This window comes from Octopus bimaculoides, chromosome 22 (genome assembly GCF_046866305.1).
Source record: "Octopus bimaculoides isolate indiv1 chromosome 22, ASM4686630v1, whole genome shotgun sequence".
Lineage (NCBI taxonomy): Eukaryota > Metazoa > Mollusca > Cephalopoda > Octopoda > Octopodidae > Octopus > Octopus bimaculoides.
Genome location: NC_142949.1, coordinates 31,143,666 through 31,161,165, shown reverse-complemented (window position 1 = coordinate 31,161,165; position 17,500 = coordinate 31,143,666). Strand labels below are relative to the sequence as shown.

Here is a 17,500-nt window from a genome sequence, read left to right as displayed (position 1 = left end):
CTTTGACAAGAGAAAAGATAAAAGAGAGATAGGATACGTACTGTCTCTCTCTCTCTCTCTATGTATATATATATATATATATATATATATATAGATATACATACAACAAGAAATAATATCTGTCTCTTTTTATAGAAACAAAAGTGTTTATAGGACTGCAAAAGAAGTGCTCAAATATAAATAAAACGAAGACAAAGAAGCATTCGTTATGGAACATTAAATTTGGGTCAACGACTTTACATACAACACCACCCCTCAAAAATTTAATCATATATAAAAAAAAAGACTCCATGGTTCCCAAACACATAAAAAAAGTCTACATATACATGAAATCACAGAAGGTAAATATATAATCGAATAAAATACAAATAGAACGGGCTCACAAAAAGTTAAATATAAACGGGTAAAAATTCAAAAACTACCAAAAGAAATCTAATATAAAATAAGTTAAAAATAAGATAAAGGTCCGACTAAAAAAGTTTTATCAAACGATTGAAATTTTTAAAAAACTTTAAAAAATGTTGGATCTTTCTGAATTGAGGGGCGCCACTTTTTATTTATGTTTTATTTAGTGTTTTCTACCGAAACACTTTCAAACCTCGTATACTTGTATATTTTGTGTTATAGACCAGATTAAAATTTTTGTATTCGAAATTATTTCATGTAAATAAAATTGTCGTATTTCGGTAATTTCAACCAATTACTGACGTCTATTGAGGTGAAAATAATTACTGCTATGGATTGTAAAGAAAACGTTGTGTAGTGTAATGGGATCTTTTCCCTTGAATAAAATTAGTGCTGTTGTTTGCCAACAACAACTATCGGCGGTACTGTTATTTATAACATCGTTTGTGCGTTTGTACTGGTTTTAGTTTTAGGATTTTGAAATTCACATTAATACATTTTTTCCCTTTTTTTCCCCCCAGTCTTTTCTTTAAACAATTAGGTTAGGGTTATGATTATTTTTTGCCATAACCTAACTCATAACCCTAACCCTAAAACCCGAACCTTAACCCTTACTAGGGAATAACGATATAATTACCAGGGAATAACGATCTTGTCACCGGCAAAAATTATTTTTTACAGAAACAGCAGTAACTGTATTCAGCTGAATAGACGTCAGTGATTGGTTGAAATTACAGAAATACGACAACTTTAACATGAAATAACTTGCAATATAGAAAGTTTTGTTAATAAGGCTAAGATAAAATGATGTTTTATATGACATATTCTACCAGTATCCTAAGTTTGAAAGTGTTTCGTTCAGAAAACATTTGGCGCCCGTCAATTCAGAAAAATCCAAAATGTTTAAACATTTGAAAAAAAAGTCTTTTACTTGCCTCATACAAGTACGTCCAAAGTTCATAGGTAAATTTCCACAGGTAAAATTCACATATATCTTGAAAAAAGTCTTTTACTCCTTCCACATAAGTACATCCAAAAGTTCATAAGCAGACTTCACAGGTGAAATTCAACATTCACATATATCTATGGCCATTTCATATGGCGACCGCAGTTTATTTACACTAAAGTGCATCACAGCGATGACCCTCTCACGAGGATAAACAGGATACAGGAGACCATTTCTTTATTACCTATAAGAGGTTACACAGAAAAAAGTTCGATCACCAGTACGAAACATAAAGACAGTACAAAACGAGACATAACAAACTCGGAGGACTAAAAATTTGCAAACAGAAAATCACACTTGAAGAAAAAATAAAGAGACGAATGCTAGTATGAAAGAAATGAAAAATGAGGCGTAATACCCACTCGAACCCCGAAGTCGAGTGGTTACATTGATACATTTTTAAATACAGTCTTTTCTCTTACTTTTTTACAATTTTAAATTCACATTAATACATTTTTTCCCTTTTTTTCCCCCAGTCTTTTCTTTAAAAAATTAAACGTTCACAATAATAATTTTACAGTTTTTCTCTTTTAAATTTATTGTTCATCTTATGTCCTCATACTCCACCACCGACGGCGGAGTACCTCTTATCCATAGCGGTTGTCTTTATTTTACAACTTCTATTACATCCATTGCCACCATGTCCCTATCAAAACAACTCTGTCGTTCACACCATACTCCTCTCCGGGCAGATTCCTCTTCACCACTACTTTAATCTTTTCTACTCTTTTTAGAACAATAATTCAACAAGTTCAACAATAAATTCAAATTTCACTTACTTAACAAAACCTTCTCAAAAATGCTCGCCGCAGGAAACAGGAGACATGCGTGGATAATTTTTTTTTATATTTTGAAAAGCTTGCGCTTCTATGAAAAGCTTATATATATTAAAAGAAAAACCCATCGGTGGACCAGTCCAAATTTTCTAAAAAAAAAAAAAAAAAAAAAAAAAAATTACTAAACACTCAAATGGCTGTAGTTAACAGAAATTCAACCTCGCCGGTTTCAAATCCCCGTAATGCTAAACAATATTTTTTTACATCTACTTTTATTTCTATACACTTTCAAAAAAGGTAATTAAGAAATTAAAAAGATATAAATGAGGAAAAACGCACGTCTATTGCATGGGGGTGGGTATGTGAACACAATCATTGGCCTGTCAACGGATCTCACTATATCCAGAAAAAGCTGAGCGAATATGTATTTTTGTGCGTATATCTATGCACAGGTGTCTATATAAATGTAAGGGTAAAATGTAAAGATCGCCCACAGTATGTTTGAATGTACGATTACGTTTTGAGTTTCGATTTTCGTTCTGTCTATGTTTGCTTTATGGTTTTTACTTGGCGGTTTTCATTAGGAGTTATAAAGCACGATATTTGATTCACTGCTCTATTTTAGTTAATATTTTATCTGATATTTTGATTCTGTGAAAATCACTTTATTACTTATTACGTATAAGAAAAGTGTTTTTCATTATCACCGAAGTTTCTCGTGCATATATGAGTAGCAGACGACAACTAGTAAAATGTATTCTAATGAAAATAAGCGAAACAGGTTTAAAAATTCCGATAACTTTTGCCAAGTCCCCGACGAAATATCTCGGCACCTATGCTCACTGCAAATGTTTGTGCAGCACCTCATCCACGAGGCGCCGATGCATGGTGGGTCGAAATGATCGTAGTTGATAATAGTCTCGTCAATTCCAGTCTCTTCCTCATACTTTATATAATTATATAAAATTATATGTACATATATGTATGCATTCACACACACACACATATATATATATATGTATGTATATATATACTCATGTGTGCCAGCATTTGTGTGCAATGGTGTGTATAGTTCTCTTCACAATGAACTAATGATCTGGCATCAGAAACATTGCCGTCACACGATACAAATTTCTATAACCAAAGCAACACGACTTTGCTGATTGAATGGAGAGCTCTGTTGATAGCAAGACAACTTTATAAACTAATTGCTTTCATTTCAATTGTAATGACTTTAACTACCGACTTAGATCGCTTCATGAATATTAATTAACCATTGATACATGATTACCGATGCTTTCTACTCCCAATAGATATTGGCATAGTTTAGTCTTACTTCATAAGAGCAATAGCATTTTCTAATTGAAATATTAATGGCACTTTTAAATATTCACCTTGTTAAGCCAGTGGCTTATTATTCTAATGAATGTAATACTAACTATTGTTATTATAACTGTTTTTATTATCATTAAGGCGCCGAGCATGCAAAGTCGTTAGCACGCTGGGTAAAATGCTTAGCGATCTTTAGTCCATCCTTAAGTTCTCAGTTCAAATTTCACCGGGGTTGTCGCTACCTTTCCACATTTTGGGGGTTGATTAAAGTACCACTTGAGCACTGCGGTCGATGTAATCGACTATTCCCCTCCCCTAAAACAAATTCCGCCCTTGTGCCTATTGTAGAAAAGAGTATTAAGACGGTGAGTTGGCAGAGAGTCGTAGGCGCGCCGGAGGAAATTCTTAGTGGTATTTCTTCGATGTTACGTTCTCAGTTCCAATACCACCACGGTTGACTTTACCTTTCTGGGTCGGTTACATAAATAAAACGTAACTTCACAAAGTATCTCACTATGAGATCGAACTCGATACCACAGATTATCAAACCAAGCTTCCAACTTCACAGCCATGCTACATTAAATATCAAAGTCCAGTTACAATTATTTTCTCATTTCTAATGTTTTAATATTTCTCTTACATACAACTAATATTGGCGTTCTAACATTAAAAGTTTCTGGTGTTTGATGTAATTTCTTCAATTAATATATTTATTCAATATTACATAATAATTACCAAAGGGAAAATAGAAAAATACGTTTTTTAATAACGTCTATGTTTATCACAGCAAATATAATATGAAGCAGCATTTTGTTTTATCTTTCGAATCATTGGTTTCGGAACTACAAACAAAAAACCTCTAGCTCTGTTAGTAAATTTCAAATGATCCATCCATTTGTAATTCTACTATTTCTCTTACTACATCCCAACCACCATCAGCATCGTACAGTAAGAGATAGACTAAATCATGTGATTCGCACTCGTTATTCTTCACAGATGAAGAGAATGAGTCCTAGTGTTCAGTGAATGTAACGTCACATTTGTTCGTAGAGAGTGTGTATATTTATATGTCGTCTGTTGAGTTCAATCTAATGTCTCTCCACTTCCGTCATTATTCAAAACCTGATTTCAAATATTTGATAAGGAGTTTCCTAATCCCCTCCCCAACTGTGCACTCTCCCGTTGCAAAAAATAAATGAGGGTTCTGCGGATTCTTGCTTAACAATCCGCTCAGGTGATTTGCTAAAAGTGATCAAACGTTTGCGTTGTACATTAGCTCACTCCTTTCACTGAACCAACGCTACCTGTACAGGTGAGCGCTGTGCCACGCGTCACGTGTTGAAGTCAACTTAGGGCAACGAGAAACGAACTGCTTTCTTCAAGTGCACAACGCACATGCGGTCTGAGAATCGAAACAACGATCTTGCGATCGGGCGTGCAACATCCTGACCCCTTGACCCCTTGACTTCACATCCCTCCGAAATACACTGAAATAAAACTTTGAAAAAGCACAAATATTTGTATATATTGATAAGGTTTTCTTACTGTTGTTATTGTTTAACATTATAAACCTCATGGAGTAGACATAGAACATTTATCTTACTTTGAGATACATATATATTTTTTTATGCGCCCTTTTAAAGCCTAGCCAGGCTCATGGGCCCGGTTTCCCGCATCTATGGCGTATGTGTTCCCCCCACCCCACTGCTGGACGGGACGCCAGTCCATCGCAGCGTTACTTAAGAAACAGGAAGAAAGAGTGAGAGAAAGTTGGGGAGAAAGAGTACAACAGGGGTCGCCATCACCCCCTGCCGGAGCCTCGTGGAGCTTTAGGTGTTTTCGCTCAATAAACACATACAACGACAGGTCTGGGAATCGAAACCGCGAGTCCGCTGCCATAACCACCTCCACATATACATAACACTATTATTTCTAGCAGGTCTAAAAGCCGTATAAAAACTCCCTCGCTGACTACGTATTCTTGGCACGAGGATTCATAAATAAGAAAACCAAAATCTTATTTATAAAATGTTATACGATGCAGTTTTCGGTTTACAAAATTCTATTTATGGTGTTTTCATATGTTTATACTTTTCAGGTGGATTAGCTGTAATCAACAGAATTTACGTGTTCGGAGCAATTTACTGGAATATATAAGATGGGCTGAAGTATGCTCCGATAATCTGTGGGATTTATGTGTAAATCATTTTTTTATCGTTTACTTGTTTCAATAATTGGACTGCAGCCACGCTTGGAATGGATCCTCACACTTATCTTTCCTTTTTAAGCGTTTTACTTATAATCATTGGCGTCTTTTGCTGAAGTGCTAAGTTACGACGACGTAACTTGTCAAGCCGTGCTGGGGGACAGAGACAATGACACAAACACAGACGTGTATACGTGTGTGTGGGTGCATATACTTGTGTATGTATATGTATATATGTACATGTGTGTGTGTGTGTGTGCACGACGTTTCTGTCCACCAAATTACCACATAGAGATTTGGTTGACCCGGGGATATAGCAGATTACACTTGCCCAACATTCTACAAAGTGGGACTGAACCCGGACTCGTATGGCTGGGAAGCAAGCGTCTTGGCAGACAGTACACTTGCGCCTTTATCATGTCTATATTTTCCGATAGATTTTGTCTGCTTAGCCGTATTATATGTAATCAGCTGTAGTATGTCTACACATTCAATAGGATTATCTATAATCGGCTAGATTATATGTATATTATCAACTGTAATAAGTTTGGAAAGTTTTACATATCTTTACTGTTCCATTGATGGCTTGAATCTGTATGTGTGAATGTATGTATTATGTATGTGTTTGTGTTTGTGTCCCCGCTCCAACCGCTTGACAACTGATCCTGCTTTCATTTACGTCGTCGTAACTTAGCGTGAATTGTGTGTTTAAGTGCAAACGGATTAGATGTATTAATCATGAGAATGTGTGTTGAACTGGATTATGTGTACATTTTTGGTGGGTTATATGCAATCTGATAGATTAGAGGTAATCAACTTGATTAGGGATGTCTTTTGTGAATAATACATTTGCTTTGCGTCTGCGTAGTGTTGGGTTGTCTCACTGCATATAACCTTCGGTAACTTGCTTCTGTTGTAGCACCAAACTGACAAATGCTTTGTGAGTGAATTTTGTAGACAGAATATCTGTAGTACATACATACATGCATATATACAGACAGACATGCATACATGCAGGCAGACATACATACATAAACTTTATAGAACTGACATGATGATTTAGGATAGCGAAGCGGAATTGTATACATTTGTGGAAATCAGCTGCTCAGCGGATGTTAACATAAAGCTAAAGATCAGCGGAAAAGAAAATACCTATGCTGAACTAATGATAAATCTACAGTTACTGAAACCAGATTGAAATTGCAAGTTCAGGTTTATACCTGTAATTATTAGGGCACTGGGATATGCAACATACTACCTAAGTGCCAATCATGAGAAATTAGGCTTCTCAAAACCAGAAAGGAGAAAGCGAATTCGAAGACTACAGAGCTAATCCATCACTGGAACTCTAAAAAATCTGTAAAACCTGGCAGAAAGTTGTCATTTAAGTATATATGCGCATGTCTGGACATACAACTCTATGCATGAGAATACATACATAAAACGAAACATGCAAACGTGCACATGCACTGACTCAAAATACTGCACATATACACACATTCAAAAATACTATGTTGATGGTTTTGAAATTCCAGTGAAGGAGTCTTGGATCTAGGTTAGAAACCAGCTCTTTCTCTATTGGCAAGAGATCTTGAAATAAAACGGAATAATGGCTTACATACATACATAAATTATGTATGTCATTTTTCAGTTTTATTTCAAGATTTCTTGCCAATAGAGGAAGCCAGTATCTAACCTAGATCCGAGGCTCCTTCATTGAAGTTTCAACATCAACAACAGGGTATTTTTGTATATATGTATGTATGTATGTATGTAATCAATCAGTTTCATTTCTGTATTTCTTGTCCATAGAGAAAGAGCCGGACTCTAACATAGATTCAAGGCTCCTTCATTGGAACTTTTATCAACATCATCTAGGTATTTGTGCATATGTGTGTGTGTGTGCAGTATTTGGTGTTAGTGTATGCGCAGATTTGTATGTTTGTTTTATGGATGCGTTTTTATGTCTAGATGCATGCATATGTATTTATGTGCTAAATTTTTGGAAAGTTTTACATATCTTTACTGTTCCATTGATGGCTTGAATCTGTATGTATGAATGTATGTATTATGTATGTGTTTGTGTGTGCGTGTTTCTTTGTGTTTGTGTCCCCGCTCCAACCGCTTGACAACTGATCCTGCTTTCATTTACGTCGTCGTAACTTAGCACTTTGACAAAAGAGATGGATAGAACATTTTAGCGCTGGTGTGTATTGCTTCGATCAAAACTCTCAAGGCGGTGCCCCAGTTTGACCGAAATCTAATGACTAAAACATTTAAAAAAAGTAAAACATAAAGGGCAATAATATGGATCGTTGCCTACATTTTCAACTCTATTGTATATGATCAACTGTATATTTATTGAAATTAGCTTTAACTGTCAATAAACATTAGGCTTATTGATTTGAAATAGAAATGAAAAGAGAACTGAACCGAACCAATTCTGCCCACCCTAAGGATATTAATGATATAAAAGTTGATAATTCGATTCAAGGTGCACGAAAATAGGAATGGTTAATTCCATTCGTTATCACTTCGCCACTCTCCTTACAGTACCATTCTCACCTCTCATTAATTCATGAACTCATTTCTGAATCAGAACTAAACTATATGAAATATATGGGCAGGTGTAAAAAAAGAACGAGACAAAAGAAATAAGTTCGCGTGTACTTTAGAAATCGGTAATCGATACTGCTTCTTGAGATTCTGTGACAGAGTGTTATGCGTTTTTCAAGATATCTCTTAACTTTATCCGTTTAATCGTTTCAGTCATTTGGACTGTGGCCATACTGGGACACTGCATTGAATGGCTTTTACTTCTACATAGACCCCAGTATTTAGTTTTCAAAATTTGATAATTATTTGATCAGTGTATTTTGCCTAACTGCAAGGTTACAAGGATATAAACGTCCAACACTGATTCTTAAGCGGTGGATGAAGAGGAAAGCACATACGCGCATATACACACAGAGAGACACACACACACAGACACACACACACACAGGCACACATACTCACATATACGACGGGCTTCCACACAATTTCCGTCTACCAAATTAACTCAAAAAGCATTGCTCGACCCAGAGCCATAGTAGCAAATACTTGCCTAAGGTACCGCACAGAAGAACAGAACCCGAAATCACATGTATGCAGAAGATGCTTTTTACCCACATATCCATGCGCCTAGATTAAGGTTATTGGAGCCAGTTTGTCTCCGGTGGGAAAGAATGAGAGGTGAGTATGGTACAGTAAAGAGAGTGGTGAAGTGATACGGTTTTCTGTGAATCTAATTAACCATTCCTATTTTAGTACACCTTGAATCGAATTATCTACTTTTAAGTCATTTATATCCTTAGGACAGGCAGAATTCATTCCATTCTCGTTTCATTGCTATTGCAAGTCAATAAGCCTAATTAGAACATGAAGCAAGAAAAGATGTAGAGGCTTGTAAAAGAAATGAAACTGTCATATTTGGAACAAATATATCAGAGAAAACGATGGAGTCGTTAACACGCTGGGAAAAGTGCTTTGCAGTATTTCGTCCGTCTTTATGTTCTGAGTTCAAATGCCGCCGACGTAGACTTTGCCTTCCATTATTTCGGGGTTGATAAAAAAAAATGTACCAGTTGAGTGCTGACGTCGATATAATCGGCTTAACCCCTTCCAGTAGTTGCTGGCCTTGTGCCAAACTTTGAAACCCATATACGCTAGCTGTAAGTCGGTATAGGAAGAATAACTACAGCCTAAGTTAAATATTATCGATGTAATCGGCGGGACCACTATAAGTATTGACGAATGTTTCGCAGTGAATTAGAGTAAATCAGATTTAGAACAACTTAATGATTTATGTTATTATAATTATTATTCCACACAGACGGGAACGTGATTTTAAAAACCTGAACTAAAAATCATATACTTCTTTTCAATATAGGCACAGGGGTTGAATTTTGGAGGGAGGGGACTAGTCAATTTTATCGATTTCAGTCCTAAACTGGAACTCATTTGATCGACTCTGCAATGCTGAAAAGCAAAGCCGATCTCCGTGGAATTTGAGTTCAAACCGTAGCGACGGACGAAATGCCGCTAAACATTTCGTCAGGTGGCTAACGATTCATGAACCACAGATAAAAATCCTTACAATAGGCAGAAAGCCTGAAATTTTGGGGGAAGGGGTAATTTTTGTGGTGGTGGTGGTGATCTTGCTGCTGACGATGATGATGATGATGGCAGTCCTTTGTGTCCGAAGATCATGAAGAAGGCACTGTAAGGTACTTTAAGTTTTGATCTTTGAACAACAGGATCTGACGCACTTGGAGAAAATATATAAGCCTTACTCATAGATTATGTAGATGACTCTTTTTCTTTGCCATTTCTCATCTGCTGCACTCATTCCGAATTTTTCAAGCTGCTTGCATCGATTTTGATACATCCTAGCCTACCATCATCTGTACTGCGACGACTCCTCATCCTGTGGGGCCTATACCTGCTTGGGTGAGCTGGCATTTCCAGTGATCTTTGAAACGCTTCCTGGGGGTTCCTCTGTCTCATTTGCCATCGTTGAGTTCGCTGTAGAAATACTATTCTCGGCATTCTGGATTTATCAATGCGTGAGTCGTGCACTACCCCTCCTAGCATTCTGAACAGCAGCATGGCTTCAATGCTTAGGATGTTAACGTACCGGAGGACTTCGTTGTTTTCATGAAATGTCTATAACGTAAACATATTCGAATTTAAGAACTACATGGCATGAACAAGTTTTAGCTAGAAGTCAAAAATAGAAATAAATACTTATATGTGCATGCTTCGGCATATATCAGTGGAATTATATGCATGCTTCGACATACATCAATGGAATTATGAATAGATAATGACTTTGGCGGGGCCAAATTCATATATGATTACACACGAATTCGTTCCACTTCTGGTAACAAAAATAAATTTGCTTCATCAGTAATGGAAAAGAAAAATATAAACATATATATGTTAGTTGGATAACGACAAGAGAACGACAGATCGATTGAATCTTTTAAGGAAAAGATTCGTAGTAAAAATATAGGCAACATAAAATAACGTATACATAATTTAAGGCTGAAATATTTTCGGAGAAATTGTACATGTATGTATATCTTCTGATTTGTCACTTTATAGAATAACACCACATGGTAGGAAAACTAGTAATTACTTTGGAAATCTGGACATCTTGATGTCAAGGCTTATATTTTTGTTATAAAATCTACAACCACATGCTGATACACACGCTTATGTATGAACATACAAATATACACAAAACTACAAAATATAATAGAAAAAATACGTTACTGGAACGAAAAATTAAGTACCAACTGGTACATATATGTCTGCACACATAATTTACAGGAAGATTGTTGACTAACTCTAAGGTTGTGTCCGACTGCCCGACGAAGGGTATCGGGTGGAAACTTCGAAGTTACAGCTATCAGTTTGTGAAAGCATAATAAATATATACTTTAGAAAAGTATTGAGTAATTCTTCAACTGAATGTCAAACGATTTTTGTTTTAACTCAACATGGAAAAACAAACGCTAATATACGAACACACACACACTCCCCTTCACTACTCTCTCTCTCTCTCTCTTTCTCTCTCTCGTTGCTCACCAATGTTCAACTTCTTCCCCTTTTTTCTCTCTCTACCACTCTCTCTCCTTACCCACCCACCGCTGGTCACATGTGACTGGCTACTGCCCTCTTCCTTTTCTATAGGACACTGCCAAGCTAGCACGACCTTTTCTTCTCTCTCCAGTTCGTCACATCATAGCGTTCAGTATACAGATATTTTTTTGCGTCTGGCCTACAGCCCTTGTTTATTTTCACTGTTTCGTCTTCCTGTCGCTGCCGTAATTCTTCGTAACGCTTAGTTTAGAATAGGGGCAGCTGATGAAGGAAATATTCTCTATGTGGCCTGTTTGTTTTCTGTGCTCTGTTTATGTTCTGTTTTTCATTTTGTCCACGTATTTTTTTTTGACGTCCTGTACCCAGATATGCATCTATATATACATGTAGATATAGGTATGTACATACATGTACGTACATATGCATAGACTTACATATTATTTGTATTATATATATATATATATATATATATATATATATATACTATATATAATATATATAGAATAAAGAGAAAGAGAGAGACAGATAGATAGATAGATACACGGAGGGATGGATGGTAATTATAACGATTAGGAAACAACCACAGCAATGTTTTATTACATACACACACATACACATATAAAAGGCAGCAACAAAAAAACCTCTCTCTGACACACACGCGCGAGCACACACACACACCTCTGCGCACACATGATCAGCTATTGAGAAATAATTGGTATAATATTGTGCTACCAAAATGGTTTTATAGATCATAACTCTATTTTCTCTAAACCAAACAACTAAATATCTGTCACACACAAAATATATGTTTAACAGACTGAGACGGATTCCATTATATTTCTTCAAACTACAAAATGGAAAAACTGACAGAAATTATATTTTGTTCAATTCACTTCAGAAAATATTATTCAAAGTTGATTGAATTCAATTTTTAAATATTGTTTTTATTTATTCTTCTTTGTATTGTTTACCATATATTTGCTCAAAGACAGAGAGCTGGCAGACTCGGTAATACGCCAAACAAAATACTTGGCGGTATATATTCCGTTTCAACGTTTTCAGTTCAAATTCCGCTGAAGTCACCTTTATCTTTCATCCTTTCGGGGGTCGATAATTCACGTACCATTCGATGTAATCGGTCATCACCCTCCCCTAGACTTCAGGTCTTGTACCTATTATAGAATGGATTATTATTGTTTACCATATATTCTTTTCTGCTCCAGGCACAATGCCCGAAATATTGAGGGCATGGGCCAGTCGATTAGATCGATCCCAATATGTAACTGGTACTTAATTCATCGACCACGAAAAGATGAAAGACAACGTCGACCTCGGCGGAATTTGAACTCAGAACGTAAAGACAGGCGAAATACCCGCTAAGCATTTCGCCCGGCGTGCTAACATTTCTTATTTCTTTATTGCCCACAATAGGCTCTGTACCCTCACTATTCACTAATATGTTTTATATATGTCCCTACAACTGCGGTGAGTTGGTAGAATCGGTAGCACACCGGAAAAAAATGCTTAGCGGTAATTCGCCCGGTTTTACGTTGTGAGATCAGATTTTGCTGAGGTTAACTTTGCCCTTCACCCTGTCGAAGTCAATAAAATAACTACCAGTTGAACACTGGGGGTCGGTGTAATCGACTTACCCCCGCCCTCCAAATTGCTGGACTTATGTCAAAATTTGAAATCAATATTCATTTCATGTTTCTCTTTTTGTCTCTCTTTCTCTCTACATTTATATACATACATAGATGTAGAAATATACGTGGAAGGTAAACTAATTTAACTCGGTATCCATTGTGTTTCTGAACTCGTCCGGCGCCAATACGTTTTCGACGCTTGCAAAGAATAAATAAATGATAGAATCACAGACAAGCTGATGAGAGTAAGAGACAGAACGAGAGCAAGGAAAGAAAATAATGATGGAAAAATAGAAAAACGGAGGGGGAAAGAAAGAAAAAGAAAATATGATAGTAAAGAGAGGAAATGGTATCAACAGAACTTGTCAATAAAATTCAGAATATTTCTGTATTTAATGTATGAAGAGACGTACCCAAGAGATTAGTGAAAGCCGGAATGTCAGTTGAGATTAGACATAGTTAGGACCGAAAACATTGAAGCACACACACACATACTACACGCGCGCACACGCACACATACACATATTAATATAATATTACGTCTGTACTACTTTTGTTAATGTTTAATGTAAAGTAACTCAAGTAAAGTAAGAAAAAACGGCTTTTAGTTGTGGCAGTGGTAGTTTGGACATACTAGTGGCGACGTTGGTGCCGATAATTGGGAGCTGTGAAGCATATACAGAAAGAGAGAGAGAAGGAGAAGAAGAGAGACGAAAAAAGAAAGAAAACGTATTGCGGAAATAGTGAATAAATGAAGAGAAAGGAAACACGAAAGAAATAGTGAAGGAAAATGAGACAAGGATTTCTAAGTAGTATGATTGGGAGTTAAAGTAAGCATGCAAGGGAAAAGGTGTGAAACTGACATGAATATTTAAATATGAAGAGAAGAAAGAAAGAAGAATATGGAAAAGACGTAAAGCTTGTGACGCCATAGTCTTTAGTTACATTGTTCTTTTATATTCTCCTCTCTCTTTCCCTCTCTCTATTTCTGTCCCCCCTCTCTCTCTCTCTCTCTCTTTTTTTTCTTTCTTTCTTTCTTTCTTTCTGGGTTTGTTTCAGCTTTTGAGTGATGTTTCGTGCATTATAAAATCGTTCCAAAATTTTTCTCAAAGTCAGCGATCTTTTTTGAAGGAGACTGTTAGTCGATTACATTGACTCCAATTCGCAACTGGAGTTTGTTTAATTGACTTTGAATATAAAGCATGTTTGACATCAGCAGAATTTAAAATATAAAATGACAGCAACTTTAGTTGAAATTATCAAATTGTTACAAAAGTCAGAAAATACTAAGATATTTCGTTGGCATGTATGAATTAATTTATATAAACTTATCTGTTCAACTATGCCTGAGGCATATTCGAAGCCATAAGAAAACGAGTTACTGTATATTGTGTGATGGTAAAAATTTCTCGCCGTAGACAACTTGGTGTAAACACAGCAATCACTATTAATGTATCTCAGTAGTTATATGTAAATATTTATGTATGTGAGTGTAATTGAACACACATACATACATACATACATACATACATGTATACATACTTATTTACGTACGTACGTATGTCTGTATGTATACGCATATTAAAATAGAAAATGAAAAAGCGAAACACTTGGCATACTCCAAAAATCAGGAATTGAAACCACGATTGTGAGATCGTGGGTGCAACACCCTAACCAGTTGGCCATATCCCCTCACCATTCATTAATATGTTCTATATTTGCCCCTACAATTTCAGTTAATCCATGTCGTATATGTATAGTAGTTCGTGTGCTAAACAACTCCATTTTCTATAGATTAAAATGCATTTCATTTATGTCTTAGATAACTATCTTAAGTGCTGGCAGTGTCAGAACTGCTGCGTCTCCGTGCGTAAATCAAAATCAGAAGACGGGAAATGAATGCGAGGATAAATTTCCCTGAGAAAATGCGTGAAAGGGAGATAACTGTGAGTAATGACACCAGTTCATAATGTCAGTTTACACAGGTGCTAATCCGGTGCGTATGAATGCGAGAACAGATGATGATGAATATAGACAGTGAAGGAAATGGAATATCGAAATAATGAAACCAGTATGAGTAGTACCATTTTTCAGGAGCATATTGTTCAACAGAACACAGAAGTAGATCGACTGCTGACCGCTGATAAAACAGAATGGAGGGCGGGGGGGAGAGAGTTTTCTTTTGGGAATGTGGACTAATGTAACAGACGAAATGCTTGAATGATATAACAATAAATGAAGTGAAGCTTGAAGACACTCTGAAACAGATTTTAGTGGAATTAGAATGAAATTTAGAAAAGGTTATAGTTGAGGCTGTAATATGAAAATATTTAGAATCAATACACTAACAGAGATAAAAATGAAAGTGAAGGGTAGTGAGTCATTCATTGCAAAATATGTATTTTGTTTTGTTAGAGAGTCACGTCGTGGCTAATGTTAGGGCTAACAGAGAAATGCTTTTGCCGAATTAATCTGCAATGTGAAGGTAACAGCAACAATTTCCCTGAGAAAATGCGTGAAAGGGAGATACAGAATGGAACTGTTTATCGTATGTAAGTTCTATTATTTTATGGTTTGAAAAAGTGTATACCAAATCAAGGTTGTATATTGCTGAGAAAAATACTAAATCTATCAAGCTATACTAAGAAGCTGACTAAAATCCAGATAAAAAGATACTTTTTACTTTAGGTGCCATATCCAAAATGTAGGACAAGCGATCATGTCCTGCTACTATTTTCTGTTCTGCGTTTTCTGTAACAGTTCCACTTTCTCAGGTTTAATGCGTCTGTTTTCCAAACAGTTCGTCAAGCTTGATATCCACATAAGGCCTTGCATACCTCTGCTTCTTTTCGTTTCAATCTTTCGAATAATCGCTAAATTCTCCGGGCCCTCTTTCCTCATTACATGACCAAGCAACTGAGATTTCTGCTTGCGAAGTAGTTTCTTCTTTATTGCAGTACAAGGCATCACTTCTTCATTAGATATCTTGTGAATGTATACTATCTTTAATATTCTTGTGAAGAACAACATATCGCGACCGGAATACAGAAACCATTATAGCACGCGCCTTCGTATATAAATAATATATAAGTTTAAAAAAAAAAAAAAACATATAATAAATTGCACAAACAAACGAAAAACTGACACAGATGATCACCAACACCTCATCATTTATCGGCCACAGGTTCAAATGAATTTTCACGCTTTACTATAATATTGAATTGCTTCTGGTGTCGCCAGCAACACAAAAAAAAAAAACTGCCGGGAGGGACCAAAAATAAAACAGAACACAAATGACGAAACTAGAACTAATGAGCATGCAATATAGAGCTGGAAGTATGAACATGAATAGATGTGATTCAAGACGAGGCCATTAGTGGAAGGACGAGGGACAGAGGCGAAATAAACAGAATAAGGTCTTAGGGCCACACAGAGACATATCTGTGTGTGTGTGTGTGTGTGTGTGTGTGTGTGTGTGTGTGTGTGTGTGTATACATATATTTACATATATATACACACACTACACATAGATAGATAGAGATTGTGTTTACGTGTATTGCATTTACGTGAATTCGTACGCATATATACACTCTTTATAATTAGGTTTAATTTCATAATGGATATATATATATATATATATATAAATGTATATCTTAGAAAGTGGGGCACTTTTACGCTGTGTGACCCTTGAGCATATTTTAAATAAATTTACAATTACAACATTTTATGGTGAAAAACGAAGTCGATATTTCAAAACTGCAGAATACACGGCTATAATAACGTTTGAAACATGAGTGGTTTGCATGAAGGCGTGCAGACTAAAATGTAGGATGAGTATAACTATGCAATTTACACACACACACACACACACACACACACACACATATATAATCTTGTGTAGCAATTGATTTTATATCTGAAAGGATCTGTATCTTGTCTTCACTCCTCTACTTTACCACTAACGTGTATAAATGAAATATGTTTCTCATTATGTGGAGTAGCTGAGTGAAAAGTGCGTTATTGGTGATGCTTATCAAAACATGATATATAACGCAGTATATGAAATTGCGCGGAAAGAGCGTGGCCTTACGGTTCGCGATCGTAACGTCGTGGTTTCGATTCCCGGACAGGAGTATTCGTTGTGTCTTTGAGAAAAACACTTCATTTCACATTGTTGTATTCCTCTCAGCTAAAGCTATGTTCCAACAAAAGCTAGAGATTTTCCCCCCTCCGACGGACCGTTGTCGGTTTCATTTGGAAGAAATGCTATAACATCGTGAGAAATAGAATCCGAGCTGAACTGTGGCTTTATGAGTCCCACTTTCCGAGAATTACGTTAAGGGGAGGCATGTCTGTGGAGTGCTCAGTCACTTGCATGTTAATTTCACGAACAGATTGTTCCACTGACGGGTTCAAGTGGAGCACTTTTTGTCATCGTAGCCGAGGGAGTACCAAGTTATATATTTTGCGTCTACCTACA

The 17,500-nt window shown here is 36.2% G+C and overlaps 2 long non-coding RNA genes across 2 annotated transcripts in view; both read right to left on the bottom strand.

Moving 5' to 3' along the window:
* Positions 1–3,531, bottom strand: part of LOC149131434 (uncharacterized) — a 111,997-nt gene extending 108,466 nt beyond the window's left edge. The window contains exons 1-3 of the long non-coding RNA XR_016237862.1: positions 2,527–3,531; positions 2,191–2,336; positions 1,341–1,595 (exon numbers count right to left, since the gene is read on the bottom strand). This is a non-coding gene — a long non-coding RNA (uncharacterized LOC149131434). The remainder of the gene's footprint in view (positions 1–1,340; positions 1,596–2,190; positions 2,337–2,526) is intronic.
* A 5,754-nt stretch (positions 3,532–9,285) lies between these two features.
* Positions 9,286–11,410, bottom strand: LOC149131433 (uncharacterized). The gene is made up of 2 exons (XR_016237959.1): positions 11,045–11,410; positions 9,286–10,432 (listed from the first exon to the last, which is right to left on the bottom strand). It is a non-coding gene; the product is annotated as an uncharacterized LOC149131433 (long non-coding RNA).
* Between the last annotated feature and the right edge of the window lie 6,090 nt (positions 11,411–17,500).